Genomic DNA, 14885 nt, shown 5'->3' on the forward strand with positions numbered 1-14885 from the left:
TTACAATAGCCTGTTAGGTTGCAAGGACACTTGTAATGTTTGACCATCATTACACAGCAGCTAGGAGCATAAAACATGTATGGTGGAGGAAAAAGAAGAAAAACTTCTTCTCATAGGGTAGACATGGCTTTTTCTGCCAGTTTTATTAAACTTAACTTTTCCCCCTTGCTTTGAACAGAACTGAAAGTAACTCAGCTGTTTAACAAAACTGCTAGTTTTATACAGCACCTTATGCTGCCAAAGATGTAAGTAGGAGGTGCAGCACAGTGTTGGGTACAGTGCCAGATAATTAACTTGTTGATTGGAAGAAGTTAGTACCTTTTAGACTCTGCCTCAGCACATTGGAATAAGGTTACAGATGATGAGATTGTCAATGAGGCATTCTGTTGCTCCTGTATGATTTGTGGTCTAAACAGATATTGCTATACCATAATCTTTTTCGTCCCCATTTTAGAACGGTCCTGACCACATCCAGAGAGATGGTGGCAGGCTGTGGTGCTGGAACACGCCAGGTCATCATCACCACTCCCATGGAGATGCTGAAAATCCAACTTTAGGATGCAGGGAGAGTAGGTAATTGAGCACTTATCCCCTTCATTTACAACGTGCTTGGCTTTGAGTGTCAATTTCTGGGCATTAATGTGTCTCTGCTAAAAAGAGGAAAGTGATCAGGAACAGTCAGCATGGATTCACCAAGGGACGGTCATGCCTGACTAATCTAATCGCCTTCTATGATGAGATTACTGGTTCTGTGGATGAAGGGAAAGCAGTGGATGTATTGTTTCTTGACTTTAGCAAAGCTTTTGACATGGTCTCCCACGGTATACTTGTCAGCAAGTTAAAGAAGTATGGGCTGGATGAATGCACTATAAGGTGGGTAGAAAGTTGGCTAGATTGTCGGGCTCAACGGGTAGTGATCAATGGCTCCATGTCTAGTTGGCCGGTGTCAAGTGGAGTGCCCCAGGGGTCGGTCCTGGGGCCGGTTTTGTTCAATATCTTCATAAATGATCTGGAGGATGGTGTGGTTTGCACTCTCAGCAAATTTGCGGATGATACTAAACTGGGAGGAGTGGTAGATACGCTGGAGGGCAGGGATAGGATACAGAGGGACCTAGACAAATTGGAGGATTGGGCCAAAAGAAATCTGATGAGGTTCAATAAGGATAAGTGCAGGGTCCTGCACTTAGGACGGAAGAACCCAATGCACCGCTACAGACTAGGGACCGAATGGCTAGGCAGCAGTTCTGCGGAAAAGGACCTGGGGGTGACAGTGGACGAGAAGCTGGATATGAGTCAGCAGTGTGCCCTTGTTGCCAAGAAGGCCAATGGCATTTTGGGATGTATAAGTAGGGGCATAGCGAGCAGATCGAGGGACGTGATCGTCCCCCTCTATTCGACATTGGTGAGGCCTCATCTGGAGTACTGTGTCCAGTTTTGGGCCCCACACTACAAGAAGGATGTGGATAAATTGGAGAGAGTCCAGCGAAGGGCAACAAAAATGATGAGGGGTCTGGAACACATGACTTATGAGGAGAGGCTGAGGGAACTGGGATTGTTTAGTCTGCAGAAGAGAAGAATGAGGGGGGATTTGATAGCTGCTTTCAACTACCTGAGAGGTGGTTCCAGAGAGGATGGTTCTAGACTATTCTCAGTGGTAGAAGAGGACAGGACAAGGAGTAATGGTCTCAAGTTGCAGTGGGGAAGGTTTAGGTTGGATATTAGGAAAAACTTTTTTCACTAGGAGGGTGGTGAAACACTGGAATGCGTTACCTAGGAAGGTGGTAGAATCTCCTTTCTTAGAAGTTTTTAAGGTCAGGCTTGACAAAGCCCTGGCTGGGATGATTTAATTGGGGATTGGTCCTGCTTTGAGCGGGGGGTTGGACTAGATGACCTCCTGAGGTCCCTTCCAACCCTGATATTCTATGATTCTAAACAGCCCCCCCCCCCCCTCCATTCTGCCTCGCAGGACACAGTCTGCCACAAAGACAGCCGGCGGAAGTACGTCACAGTGTGATTTTGTTAGTGACAAAGAATCAAGATGCCAGTTGGTATTTCCTAATCTCAAACCCCCTTAATCAAAGACTAGCACCTCCTAGGCCCTGCCCAGGCTCTGACCTGAATGTTAGCAAATGCGCCAGCCTTCATTAAGGCAGAGTTAAGGTTGCCCTGTGCTGCTCTATGGCCTTCCAGAATGTGGAGAGCCACTAGACTTAAACCTCTGTAAACTAGGAACTAGAGAGTCAAGGGACATGCAAAGCAACCGTAACCCCTGGCTCCGGCCAGAACCACTGGGAATGGTTCAGTGGGGGGACATAATAAGTAGCCTGAGGATCCCCTTGCCCAAGTGACAGCTTTGCACCACAAGCTCTACGCCCTACACCATGGCAGCATACCAGGTTTTAAAGCGGTTTGCAGACCTGTGGATTTTAGTGCACTTGGACAATGGTAAGGAGCTGATTTTGGGGCACGCTGAATTCCTGGAGCCCCGGAACCAAACGCCTCGGAATTTGCACCACAAGGGCTCTTTGCCTTCCCATGAGCCCCTACACCCACCTGCTCCCAGGAGCCTCCCTCAGCACTTGAGAGAGGAGACGCCCCCTGCAGTCCCCTAGAAACTGGAGCCCCTGCCTTCCCCGCAATGACCCATGCACTCCCAGGAGCCTCAGCCCCCCACCGCCCCTGCCTCCCACTCCTTACCCCCCTGCTGCTGAGCCTTGGGCCCGGCCAGCCTGATGCCAAGATCCCAGTGCCAAGAGGAGCAAGAACCACAGTTGCTGCAGTTTTGGCACCTTGAGGGCCCAGTACTTAAAGTGGGCCCCGGGTGCCATGCTGCCCATGCTCCTGGCCACGTGGCCTGTGTGCCAGAGTAGGGAGATTGCTGTACAACTCCCCTGTGCACACCCACAACTTCCAGTTGCAACGTGCCAGTGTTTAACAAGGGGTATAGTGCAACCAGCAAGGCAGCAGAAAAACTAGCCCAGCCAGGTCTTGGTGGCAACCCCAACACATGGTTAAAAGTGGCTGGTCGTGGGTGGGCACCCCCCAGCTCCGTGGCCTCTACAGTCTACCTGGTTCCTTGTTATGCTATCGCAGGTTTCAAGCCAAATTCCCTATATGAGTGGATTTTAGCATACCTTGCTTATTAACGTCTACTTATTGGAGGGCCCTAGGTGAGGAATCCTTGACCACAACACGCACTGCCAGCTCATCCCCCAACCCTGGTGTGGCACAGCACTATCATGGTGGGGAGCAGCAACACCACAGATAAGACTGCACCGAACTTTCCTTCTTCACGGGGGAAAAGGGCTGTAAACAATTCCATCGTTTGGGTTATTGCCCCACTGCAAACCATCACCCGCTTCCAAATGTGATGGGCACCATGGTGAAAACCAGCTCAGTTAAGGGGTTGTCTACACTCGAAAATGGGGCCACTTTAACTAGGCCAGTGCAGTTAACGAGGCAACGCTCGGCTCCGTAAGCTCTGCCCCCAAGCCCAGTGTGGCTGCAGTGAACCAGTATGAACGTCTAGTCTGGTTTGGGAAGCAAAACAAGCTGTGTGGCTAGCCAACACCTTGAGCCTGATAGACTTGCATCCACACTAGGGCTCAACCCAGTGTAACTACAGGGGTAAAATAATTACAGCCCAACTGACAGTTAGCCCAAGATACCGTCTCTAGCGCAGCACAGGCCTAAGCCTTTGCCAATAAGCTCCAGGCAACAATGTGGGAAGGGACTGGGCAGAGCCTGGCGAGAAGACACAATACTTTGGCCTAGTGGCTTTGCCTTTGATACAGTGTGTTGGTACTGGAGCCAGCTGATGTAAGTGAAATGATCGGGTATGTCTACATAAGGGTGGGATTTAATCCGAAGAATTCGCAGCCAAAGAATAAAGCTAACATCGCAAACAGTCTCCTCGATGACTGGACCGTGATGTGTAAGCAGACCTTGTCACCTTGCTGGTGAGTTTCACGACATCGCACGAGCAGTGAGACTAGGGCCTGGCACCCGTACTGCAATACCAGAATTCAAAGCAGATCACAAGCAAGCAGATTCACTCATGTTCTTGCATGTTGCTCATGCAAAGCAAACAGGATGCTAATGTGGAGCTTGGACTCAGGTTGCACTGATGTGCCCAAAATATTGCCCTATTCTTGGGGCAGATGAATTTGATTTCAAAACTGATGTTGGCCAAAAGAAGAGATGCATTCCCATTCCTCGCCTGGCTACGGATCTGCGAATGGCCATTGGGCCGTATGCTGCCAGTGGATGTGACTCCACTTCAGCTTTCAGTGGCATGGGGAAAAGATGGCTGAACACAGCAGCTGAGCACCCAGAGAAGTGAACAGAGAAGTTTAGAGCTCTTCTCTCTCCACACCCCCCCCCCACAGATGTGCAGATGCCTCTCACACACCCATTTAGACACCCCAACACCCAGGCTCAGGCCTCTGTGTCTGGGGCATACATCGAGCCTGCCTGTTCTCAATTCCCCACCTGGGGTTTTGGGGGTGAGGCTGGGGGATGCACTGATGGTGTCTAGTCTGCACTGCCCACCCTGATCTCAGTGCTCGCGGCAGTAACAAAGCATGCCCACTCTCAGCTCTCGGGGACTTAGTGATGTGTCTGTGGTGTGAACTGAACAACCCCTCTTCTTTGGTCGGAGGGCTATTCACCTGAGTCATGCCCATTCCCAGCTCCTGTACAGTCTTAGTGATGTTTGCCTGTAATATAGGCCCAGACCCCGTCTCAGTTCCCCTCTGGCTCAGCACAAAGGGACTTAGGTGTGGCAATTCTCAGTATTACCAGCCCGCACTCATTGGAAGACCAATGGGATCCCCTAAGCCTGAGGTAGGTGCTTAGGCTCCCTCTTCAATAAATGGGGAGAGACAGGCACCTAAGAATGGGAACCACAAAAGCCAGCATGGTAGGCCGGGGGACACCTAAGGTAGCCACTGGGAGAGGCTATCGAAGGGCAGGAAGATGGGGGATGTTAAGCCTGGCCATTCACAGAGTTTGATCCCTATCGCTGCATGTGCTCCACAGCCAGGAACCTGTCTCCCAGGGTCAGGTGACTTCAGTGCCTAATCCCTGTCTTGTGAGATTGTCAAGTTCCTGCCCAAAGCCATACAAAACCAGTGGGGAGAAGGAGACAGAAACCTCCTGTCTGCCCCTTACCCCAGTGATTAGGCTCCTCAGCAGAAGGTATGTAAAAGGGGGTCCAGCACCTCTCAAGTGAGTGCCTTAATTGCTGAGCTAAAGGGTAGTCTGGTGTGGGCTGCTCTTATTGCAGCTGTTCCATTTTAAATATTTAAACATTAATTGGGCCACAGAAGCTGTAAAACTCAGCCTGTAGTCCATTGGTTTGGGGACTCTCCCAGATTTTTGGAGCATCTGGTTTAATCCCCCTTCTGCTTGATGAAAAGGGGTTTGAGCAGTGAGCACCTGCCTCCCCAGTGAATGGCCTAACTGCTGGGGTGTAAATTATTCTGCTGTGGGGCTCCCTCAGTCTTTTCCCTTGAAGCTGTTCCACTTTACTGAACTATGAATTGGGCCAAAGCAATAACAAAGCACAAGAAGCTGAGCACGGTGGTTTGGATATCGTGCTGGACAGTTGGGCGCCTTGGTTCAAGTGGAGAAGGGCTTTCAGCAGGGCACACCCAGCTTCTTGAAGCTGTTCCACTTTAATAAATTGGGTCAGTAAAAGGCTCAGAATTGCTTGATTGGCTGCTGATCTCAAAAGTGCAAGCATCTGCTTCAACACCTCTCTCAGCCTGTTAAGGATGGGTTTGAGGAGGGAGCTTCTTTTCTCTTGAAGCTGTTCCACTTTAATTAACTCTTAATTGGGCCAAGATATTTGTAGGGAACCCTACATAGCCTGGTGGTTAGGGTACTCGGTGGGGCTGGTTCAGTCCTCTTGCTGTGGAGAAGGAATGTGCACAGCAAGTTTCTTTGCTCTGGAAGCTGTTCCACTTTAATCAACTCTTAATTAGGCCAAAGCAGTGTTGCTGTGTAAGAAGCCCTTTTAGAGCCCTGTGATTAGTGTACTCATGTGGGTGCTACAGATGTTGGGTTAATTCCCCCCCTTGCTTGCTGAGAAGGGATTTGACAAGCTCTGAGCTCTTTTCCTCCTCATGCTGTTCCACTTTAATTGACTATTAACTGAGGAAAGCAAGTATCATCCACACCACTCTGTACTTAGCCTGGTGGCTTGGGTCCTGGTTTGGGGTGCTGACACAGTGGGTTCAATTCTTCCCTTGGCTTGAAAAGGGAGTTGAATGGGCACTGCATTAGTGTTTTCTCTTTAAGCTGTGTAATTGTTTAATGAACGATTAAATGGTCCACATCAAAGCAGCCCCTATGTAGCCTGCTAGTCAGGCTGCCTGCCTGGGTTGGTGGTGGCTGCAGCAGCTCAATTCTCACTGTGCTTGATGAGCAGAAAGGATTTGAACAGCTAGCAGCTTTCCTCTGGTTCACTTTAATTAACTATTAACTGGTCCAAAACAAGCTTCATTCCCAGCACTCCCTGGATAGCCTGGTGGTGCAGGTACTAGCCTAGGGTGATGGAAATGCTGCTTCAATTCCACCCCCCTTGGATTTAGAAGAGAGTTGAGCAGTAATTGCCTCTCCTCTTGATGCTTGTCCACTTTAATTAACTATTAAATGGTCAATCAAAGCTGCTTACTGAATAGCCTGGTGGTTTGGGCCCCACCCACGGTGTTGGAGAGCCTGGTTCAAATCCCCTCTTGCTTTCTGAGGAGAAGGGATTTCAGCTCTTGAAGCTGGTCCACTTTAATTAACTATTCGTTGGGCCAAAACAAGCCTCCTTTATAACACTGCTTTCACAGCCGGGTGGTGCAGGTACCAGCTGGAGCTGCTGGTTCAATTCTCCCCCAATCCCCTTAGATTAAGAAGAGAGTTAAGCAGTAATTGCCTCTCCTCTTGATGCTTATCCACTTTAATTAACTATTAAACGGTCAAATCAAAGCTGCTTACTATAAATCCCTGATAGATCCTGGTTCATAATCCCCCTCTTACTTTCTGAGGAGAAAGGATTTCAGCTCTTGCCTCTTGAAGCTGGTCCACTTTAATTAACTAGGAATCAGGCCACTTCCTGAGCTAGGGTCGCTCTATAGTCTAGTGGTTTGGTTGCTTGCCTTTGCAATGAGAGATGCTAGTTCAAATCTTTCCTCTAAGGATTTGGAGAAGGCTGTCCTGCCTCCCAGAAGGGAAGTGGGAGGTTCCTGTTTAGGTCCCCTTGCGCTTGTAGGAGACCCTTGTCTTTTTGGAAACAGAAGGGGGTTTGAACAGAGATCGCTCACTTCATAGGTGTGATGGAGCGAGGGAGGGGTGGGTAGGGGGCCTGAGAGGAGGGAGTGGCGGTGGCTGGGGCGCCAGGTGGGGCTGTGAGGTGTAGGGGGTGGGGGTGGGAGGCAGGAGGGTCCTTGGGAAGTGGGAGAGCCTTGGTCTAACCCCTTGCAGAGGGGTTGGACCTGGGGTCTCCCACTGCCCGGGTGGGTAGCCTAGCCGCGGGGGACAAAAGAGTGATTTGCTTTTTTAATGTAGCTCAAGGAATATTTAAATAAAACAGAGGCAGCTGATATGTGTGTTGTAAACCCCTTGCCCACAGCAAAGATTGAACCAGGGTCTCTCACATCCCATGCGAGAGCCCCCACCACTATACCACAGAAGGCATCTCTTTTGGCCCAATTCATAGTTTAATTAAAGTGGAACAGCTTCAAGAGAAAGGGACACTACTCACAAGGCAGAGGGAGGAATTGAACCAGAAGCTCCTACACCCCAGTAGAGTACTCTAGCCCCCATACCATACAGGGCTTCTCAGACTAGGCTTGGCCCAGTTAATAGTTAATTAAAACAATTTCAAGAGAAAACACTCACTTAACTCCCTGCCCCAGAGCAGAAGGAATTGACCCACAGCCTCCAACAGCCCAGGTTAGTACCCCTAGCATGGAGGGCTTCTTATGCTTGACTTCTGCTTTGGCTGTTACTAGTTAATTAAAGTGGAACGGCTTCCAGAGGCAAGACCAAGGCAGCCCCCCATCAGAATAACTCATAGCCCTGTAGTGCGGACATCCTCTTGAGAGGTAGGTGATCACTGCTCAAATCCCTTCTCATCGAATAGAAGGGGGACTGAACCAGACTGGCCCACAACCTAGCTGAGTACCCCAACCACTGCACTGTAAAATGATGCTCCTTGTCCCCCAGTGGCCCATTCGGTTTTGGTAGCCTTCTTGATGAGCAGGAGGTGGTCCCTCCTGACAGGTTCACAGTTTCAGAACAAATATTTTTTACAGTTATAAAGCAAAAACTTAAATATTACCTTACAGCATGTGATAAAGATATTTAAGGGAGATTAATGCATACAGACACTTACAAGCATTTCATAAAGTCTACACACATTGTTATAAGTCCAATACGCACCTTACCTGTGCTAATCCACAGGTGAAACAGACTGTCCAGCAAGCAATTTGTCAGTGCTTGGCTGAGGCCTAAAGCCTTGGCAAGAGCCGGCACTTGGTTTGCCAGTGTCACATAGCTTCTTTTGTTTGGGGAACTGTAATAAGCTACACTGGCAAAAGCATTCTTTTGTCAGTGCAAGATGGGTGTATACTACAAGGATGTGTATATAGTTAGTTCTCTAAAAATTAAATAGAAGAAAAGCTCTGTTTCAATTAAATAGAAGTGTATTTATTTTTAGGTGCCGCAGTAAATCTGACCTTAGTAACACCTGAGAAGGCAATCAAGCTCCTCGCAAATGACTATTTCAGGCACTTCTTGGCCAGGGATGGGTACGTTCCTCTCTGGATAGTCAAGATATCTAGAACATGATACTTTGTATATGGTAGAGTTTGATGTATATACTCGGACTTGCCCTATTAGTCTTTCTGTGGAATACATTCTCAATACAAGGTTTAATTTTAATGAAACAAAGCTGTAGCTCCATCAAAGTCATGTGAATTTCTAGGACCACAGGCAAATAGCCTAGAGAGGGAGTGTCTTAGTTTGTATTAGATGTTTGTTCAGATACTACAGTGATGATAGTTATATACATTAGATAAATATGTAACTTAGCTTTTGAGGGTCCAGTCCCGCATCCTTCACTTACACAGGTAGCCCCGCTGAAATAAATGGAAGACAGCTTCTCTGGAACTCTGAACATGTGTACAGAAAGGCAGAAAGTTAGTAGAGTTTTAAAAACTGAAGTAATATGTTCATAACAATGTAATATTACAATAGCCTGTTAGGTTGCAAGGACACTTGTAATGTTTGACCATCATTACACAGCAGCTAGGAGCATAAAACATGTATGGTGGAGGAAAAAGAAGAAAAACTTCTTCTCATAGGGTAGACATGGCTTTTTCTGCCAGTTTTATTAAACTTAACTTTTCCCCCTTGCTTTGAACAGAACTGAAAGTAACTCAGCTGTTTAACAAAACTGCTAGTTTTATACAGCACCTTATGCTGCCAAAGATGTAAGTAGGAGGTGCAGCACAGTGTTGGGTACAGTGCCAGATAATTAACTTGTTGATTGGAAGAAGTTAGTACCTTTTAGACTCTGCCTCAGCACATTGGAATAAGGTTACAGATGATGAGATTGTCAATGAGGCATTCTGTTGCTCCTGTATGATTTGTGGTCTAAACAGATATTGCTATACCATAATCTTTTTCGTCCCCATTTTAGAACGGTCCTGACCACATCCAGAGAGATGGTGGCAGGCTGTGGTGCTGGAACACGCCAGGTCATCATCACCACTCCCATGGAGATGCTGAAAATCCAACTTTAGGATGCAGGGAGAGTAGGTAATTGAGCACTTATCCCCTTCATTTACAACGTGCTTGGCTTTGAGTGTCAATTTCTGGGCATTAATGTGTCTCTGCTAAAAAGACACATTTTCGCTAACACACAGATCTCTGACGTCGTGAATGATGGAGCTGTTAATATTGTTTCAGGTTTTAGCTCTCATTGCCTGAGAGCAACAATCAGTGCAGATCAATCTTTGTACTGTACAACACTTTGGCCCCAGAGGAATGTAGGACAAAGAGGAATCTTGTCCTGATCTTCTGTCAGTCTGTTGTGGCTGATTGGGTGTGGTAACGTAGAATTGGCAATATCTTGTCAGGTAGGAGCACTGTTTAGTGGTTGGGAAAGATCAGCGAGAAGTAGCAGCTTTGGTATGAGACTTCTTGAGTGCAGGCCAGTTCTTGTAAGAAGGTGCTTTGGGTGGTGGCCATGACCAGATTCTCCAGCCTCATTGTACTGAGGATGAAGAACTAGATCTGAAACTTCAGGAAGAGTGCCAGGAAATAAGTAAGCTTGACATTTCTGGCTTCATTTCAGCATCTCAACAGCTTGCAAGTGGAATCCACTGTTCAAGTTCTGGCTATAAACTTGTAGCTGTCAGCTCTCCCCTGACCAGAGCATATAACACTGGAGCTGCTACACAGATAGCAGCTGCACTTCTGCATACACAGAGGGCATTAAGGGACTCTACAGGGGTCTTGGAGCCACTTTACTGAGGTGGTAATGGTACATTTCTCATTTTCTCCTTTCATTGGTGAGAACTGTTGATCAAGGGGTGTTATGTAAACATGGTGTCTTCTTTACTCAGGGATGTTCCCTTCTCCATCATCTACTTTCCATTATTTGCACGTTTGTACAGACGAGGACAGGAGTCTCTGGAGGAGAGAGCCCCGTTTTATCAGTTATTTCTAGCTGGTTGTCTGGCTGGCTCTGTGGCAACAGTGTCTGTCAATCCATGTGATGGTAAGAGGCTTTTTATTACACGTTTGGAATCCACATAGGGACCATCGCTTGAAGAACAATCCCCTTCCTGTCTGTGCTTTGAGATAGGCACCTCAACAGCGGTACCATGGATTAGTGAAGAGTTGTTTTTGAGGAGGGCAGCTGTACCAATGGGACCTTAAAAACAGCCCTTGAGTGCTGTTAGGATGTCCCAACAAAGAATGCTGATGACTCCAGGAAAACTCAATGGAAATTAAAAGTCAATATCAGATACTTCACACAGACATGAATGAAACTTTCTATTGATTTGGAAAGGAGGAGGAATATCTTGGTAGGTGTATTATACACCATTATTGAAGCATTAAGTGTTGGCTATTGCAGAAGGCAAGACTGGCAGACCAATGGTCTGATCAGTGTTGCAGTCTGTATGTTCTTATACAGTACAAATAACATGAGACACCAACACCAGCAGCTCTGTGGAACATTGGGCAGGTAACTGTTCAGTGTTCAACCATGTCAGTGGAAACACATGGCACTTTTTTTAGGCTAGAAGGGGAGTCAAACAGCATTGAACACACTTGCCTTCATCTTTCTGGGTATGGGGCAGAGGAGCTCATTCTGGTCTCTGCTGTCTATTAAAATAAAACAAGAAAAGTCTTAGTATGGATAACAGACAAGATGTGTGTCTTCAAACAGCATTCAGGGGTCCTTTCCTGGCCCTGCCTGTGTAAATCTGTTCAAGCCAATACTATGCTTTACCATGGAACATTTTGATTTTCCAGTAATAAAGACACGGCTCCTGTCACTAACCAAAGGAACAAATGAGGACAGCTACAGCGGACTTGTTGACTGTGCAAGGTAACAAATGAAGAATGATGATGGGCAATATTTTTCAAAAACGACTAATTAAGGGTGTATATGACTTGGACAGCCTTCAGAATTGTACTCTTTGTGGCTTTGAGTCATTTTGTGTAATTGTGGAGATCAGTGAATTCTTAATGGTGAACTAGTTTTGTAGCACTAGGCAGACAGCCAGGGAGTTAATATCCCAATTCGTTTATAAATGGGATATTTTTTGCTGAATATGAATTCATTTTCTTATTTGCTAAAACACAAGTAATAACAGTCTTGTCCCTCAGTGCAGAAGTACTGAGAATCAGCCACTGCCTGGATATGAACTGCCTCCGCTCAAACACCATATCACCAACAAAAATGTGGTGATATCCTTCATCATTGTATTGTTTCCACTTAGGTATGGACAGCTGTGTGCACCCATGAGGGAAATGGCATTGGTGAGCTATACAAGTGGGAGCCCTTCTTAGCTGTCTACCATCATGTAAATGTCAATACACTTTCACCTAGATCAAAGGCATTTAGGCCCCGAACTTGCACTGATCTCAGTGCAGTGGCATGGGGCTGGAAGTCTGTCTTGCCAGTGATCTAAGAACTCCTACCATTAGAATATATTCTTAGCTTTTAATAGATTGTGAAGCATTAGTGCTGAATTAGACAGACATGCTGCTGCCACAGGTTTACATTTGTGTTTTTTCTCTCTCTTTCATGAAAGCTGAACACGTATAAGGAAAAACACTGTGTGTGCAGTGGTAGCATGAACGTTAAATGACCTGTTTGAGAGCCTGGTAACAAAAACAATATATATTGTCTTCTATTTTCAGGAAAATTTGGTGGAAGGAGGGTCGCCTTGCCTTCCTGATTGGGGCTCGCTGCAGAGCATTAGTCATTGCTCCTCTCTTTGGTGTAGCTCAAGTTATTTACTTTACTGGAGTAGGGGAGTTCCTTGTTGAGCTTTCCCAATATGGCAGATTTTCATCCTAACTCCTCATGCCATGGACACGTTGGAACAGAACCTGCAAGAATCATCGGTATAGAGAGGACCCAAGAAACAAATGGCAACTCAGACTGATTTACTTACATTCTTAGTGAATCTGGGGTTCCCTGAATAAACTGTTACTCATCAACTAAAGTTAACGGAAAGTTGGGACAACGTATCCCTGGGCTGCTGCTCAGTGTTGCACCCCAGCTTGGGGATGCTGTATGTCTCCTTTTCATGGCATTTCCTATTTTGCACCACGAGTCAGACTTGTGACACCAACAACCAGTGCAGTATAGGAGTCTGCATATTGTTAGTGTATGGAAATGTCTCCCAGTGCTGAGGGTTGTAAGAGATATAAATCTCTATATGTGAAATGACCATAGCTGCTTTTCTGAATTTTGTGTACTTTTCAGAGGATAGCGTGATCAGACATTAGGGGTAGTTGATTTGGAACTTCAGTAGATAGTGGGATTTAATGGGACAGATTAAAGACTTCAGTCTTACATGGAGGTTAAGGACATGCTGTTGAAGGGATTTCATTATTTAATGAAGGGAACATGAACGACATATTTTTTAACGGGTTTGGGGCCAAGTCTTTCTCTATTAACTGCACTTGATTATCCAGCTACCAGACTAGGTATTTCTCTTTGTTCTCTGATCCATCAGTGCTGTTTCATTAATTCACTCGTCACAGTTAATTGGGAACAGAAGGCTAGGGCTTATAAAAAGTCATAGTTTACAACTTGAAGCATTTCCTTGTAAAGAAGGTGGTTGCTTTGGTGACAGCTAAAAACAGAAGCCATTTCAGACCATACATGCACAGTAGGCAAACTATCTTAGACAGGCACTCAGGATGAAATTCATCCTGTACAAGGCCTATGTATCACTTACAATATGGGTTCTAGAGAAAGCCCTCAGACGATTTTGTATGCTCATAAACCCATGATTGTTCAGCAGAGACATAGGTGCTACTTGAACTGGTTAGCATAACTCATTCCATACTTGAAGTTCTCAGCAATTAGGGACCAGTTCTTCCCTCAAACAAATATACAGTGCAACCATTGAACTTGCTAGGAGCTGCACCTGAGGGTAAAACTGGATAAAGAGTTTTTAACCATGTTAAAATATTACCTTTGATTACATTTAGCCATTTCTTTTCCTTGGCAGTGAGCTCATGTAATGGCTGCTCCCAGTTTTTGTTGTTGTTGTTGTTGTTTGCGGAGGAATAAACTGGTCAGTATCTTTGGCCCCTTCCCCAAATCCACAGTGTGCAGTCTGGGATTTAAATGTATATGGTGCAAGGAAAGCTTGAAGCCCTTTGTGACATGAATGGCAACTTTGTAGAAGCCATCCAGACCCTGTGCCTGCCATACCACCTTGCAGTAAAAGCTAGTGATCCTTCAGTATTAGTGAGGCATATTTTTTCTTTGCTGCAGCCCTGCATGGCCCCCATGCAGTCTTTGGATAAGTGGAGTGAGATTGACTTGGGCAGAGGCGAGAAGGGACTGAATGGCCCTTTTCCATCTCTGACTTCTGCAATTCTGTTAATAAAATAGACATGTGAATGCTAGGGTTGTAAAATTCCATAAGTGGGTTCTGCAGCTTTTTTCCCCTGCTGTGAACCACCTGCTAGAAACTACCTCGCCTTGCCACTGTGTGTTTGGTCTGTTTTATTTATAGCTTACCATTGAGCCACCTGTTGCTGTTTCACAGCTGCAGGGGTTCATAGTGAGGCAAAAATTCATTCATTCACCTACTCTTATTTCCCTACAAATGGGCACAGACTCTTCACCCATGCCTGCTCAGTACCTAAGAGAAGGCTGCCACTTACTGTGCACAGAGTGGGTGTAGCCCCCAAATTGAGGAGCAGGGCATGTGTAATTTCACTTAATGTACATTGGGAGAGGACCATGTGCCACCTATTTTATTTTTTTTAAAGTGACCAAATGTGCCCAATATGTCCAAACCACATTTCATATAATCTTTAGAAACAAAATTCAGACAGAAGGTTCAGCTTGCCCCCACTCCCTTTACCCTTCAACATAAGTTACAGATAAGCCATAAAGCTCAACAGACGCAGGCTCCTTCAGTCAAGTGGGGAAGGGGGTTTCTCAGTGCAAAGTGCTTGATTCTGGAATTCCCAACCAGATGTTTAAAGCCACGGACATATAGTTTGCGCACCCAAGTTCACTACTCATGGGGAGAGGCATCTCTCTGACAGACAGTATTAAGCTGTGTACATGGATGTCAGCACCTGAGAGCAAAGAGGAAATGAGCACACTACAGTGACCC

General features: G+C 46.3%; 1 pseudogene across 1 annotated transcript in view; it reads left to right on the plus strand.

Moving 5' to 3' along the window:
- The window catches only part of LOC311511170 (mitochondrial glutamate carrier 1-like), a 31886-nt pseudogene extending 17797 nt beyond the window's left edge, over positions 1 to 14089 (plus strand). Inside the window, exons 6-11 of the transcript XR_014714607.1 lie at positions 8714 to 8804; positions 9698 to 9816; positions 10229 to 10534; positions 10626 to 10780; positions 11542 to 11617; positions 12436 to 14089. The product of XR_014714607.1 is annotated as a mitochondrial glutamate carrier 1-like (transcript). The remainder of the gene's footprint in view (positions 1 to 8713; positions 8805 to 9697; positions 9817 to 10228; positions 10535 to 10625; positions 10781 to 11541; positions 11618 to 12435) is intronic.
- Positions 14090 to 14885: the final 796 nt, after the last annotated feature.

Source organism: Lepidochelys olivacea, assembly GCF_965140295.1.
Source record: "Lepidochelys olivacea isolate rLepOli2 genome assembly, chromosome: 21".
NCBI classification, from domain to species: domain Eukaryota; kingdom Metazoa; phylum Chordata; order Testudines; family Cheloniidae; genus Lepidochelys; species Lepidochelys olivacea.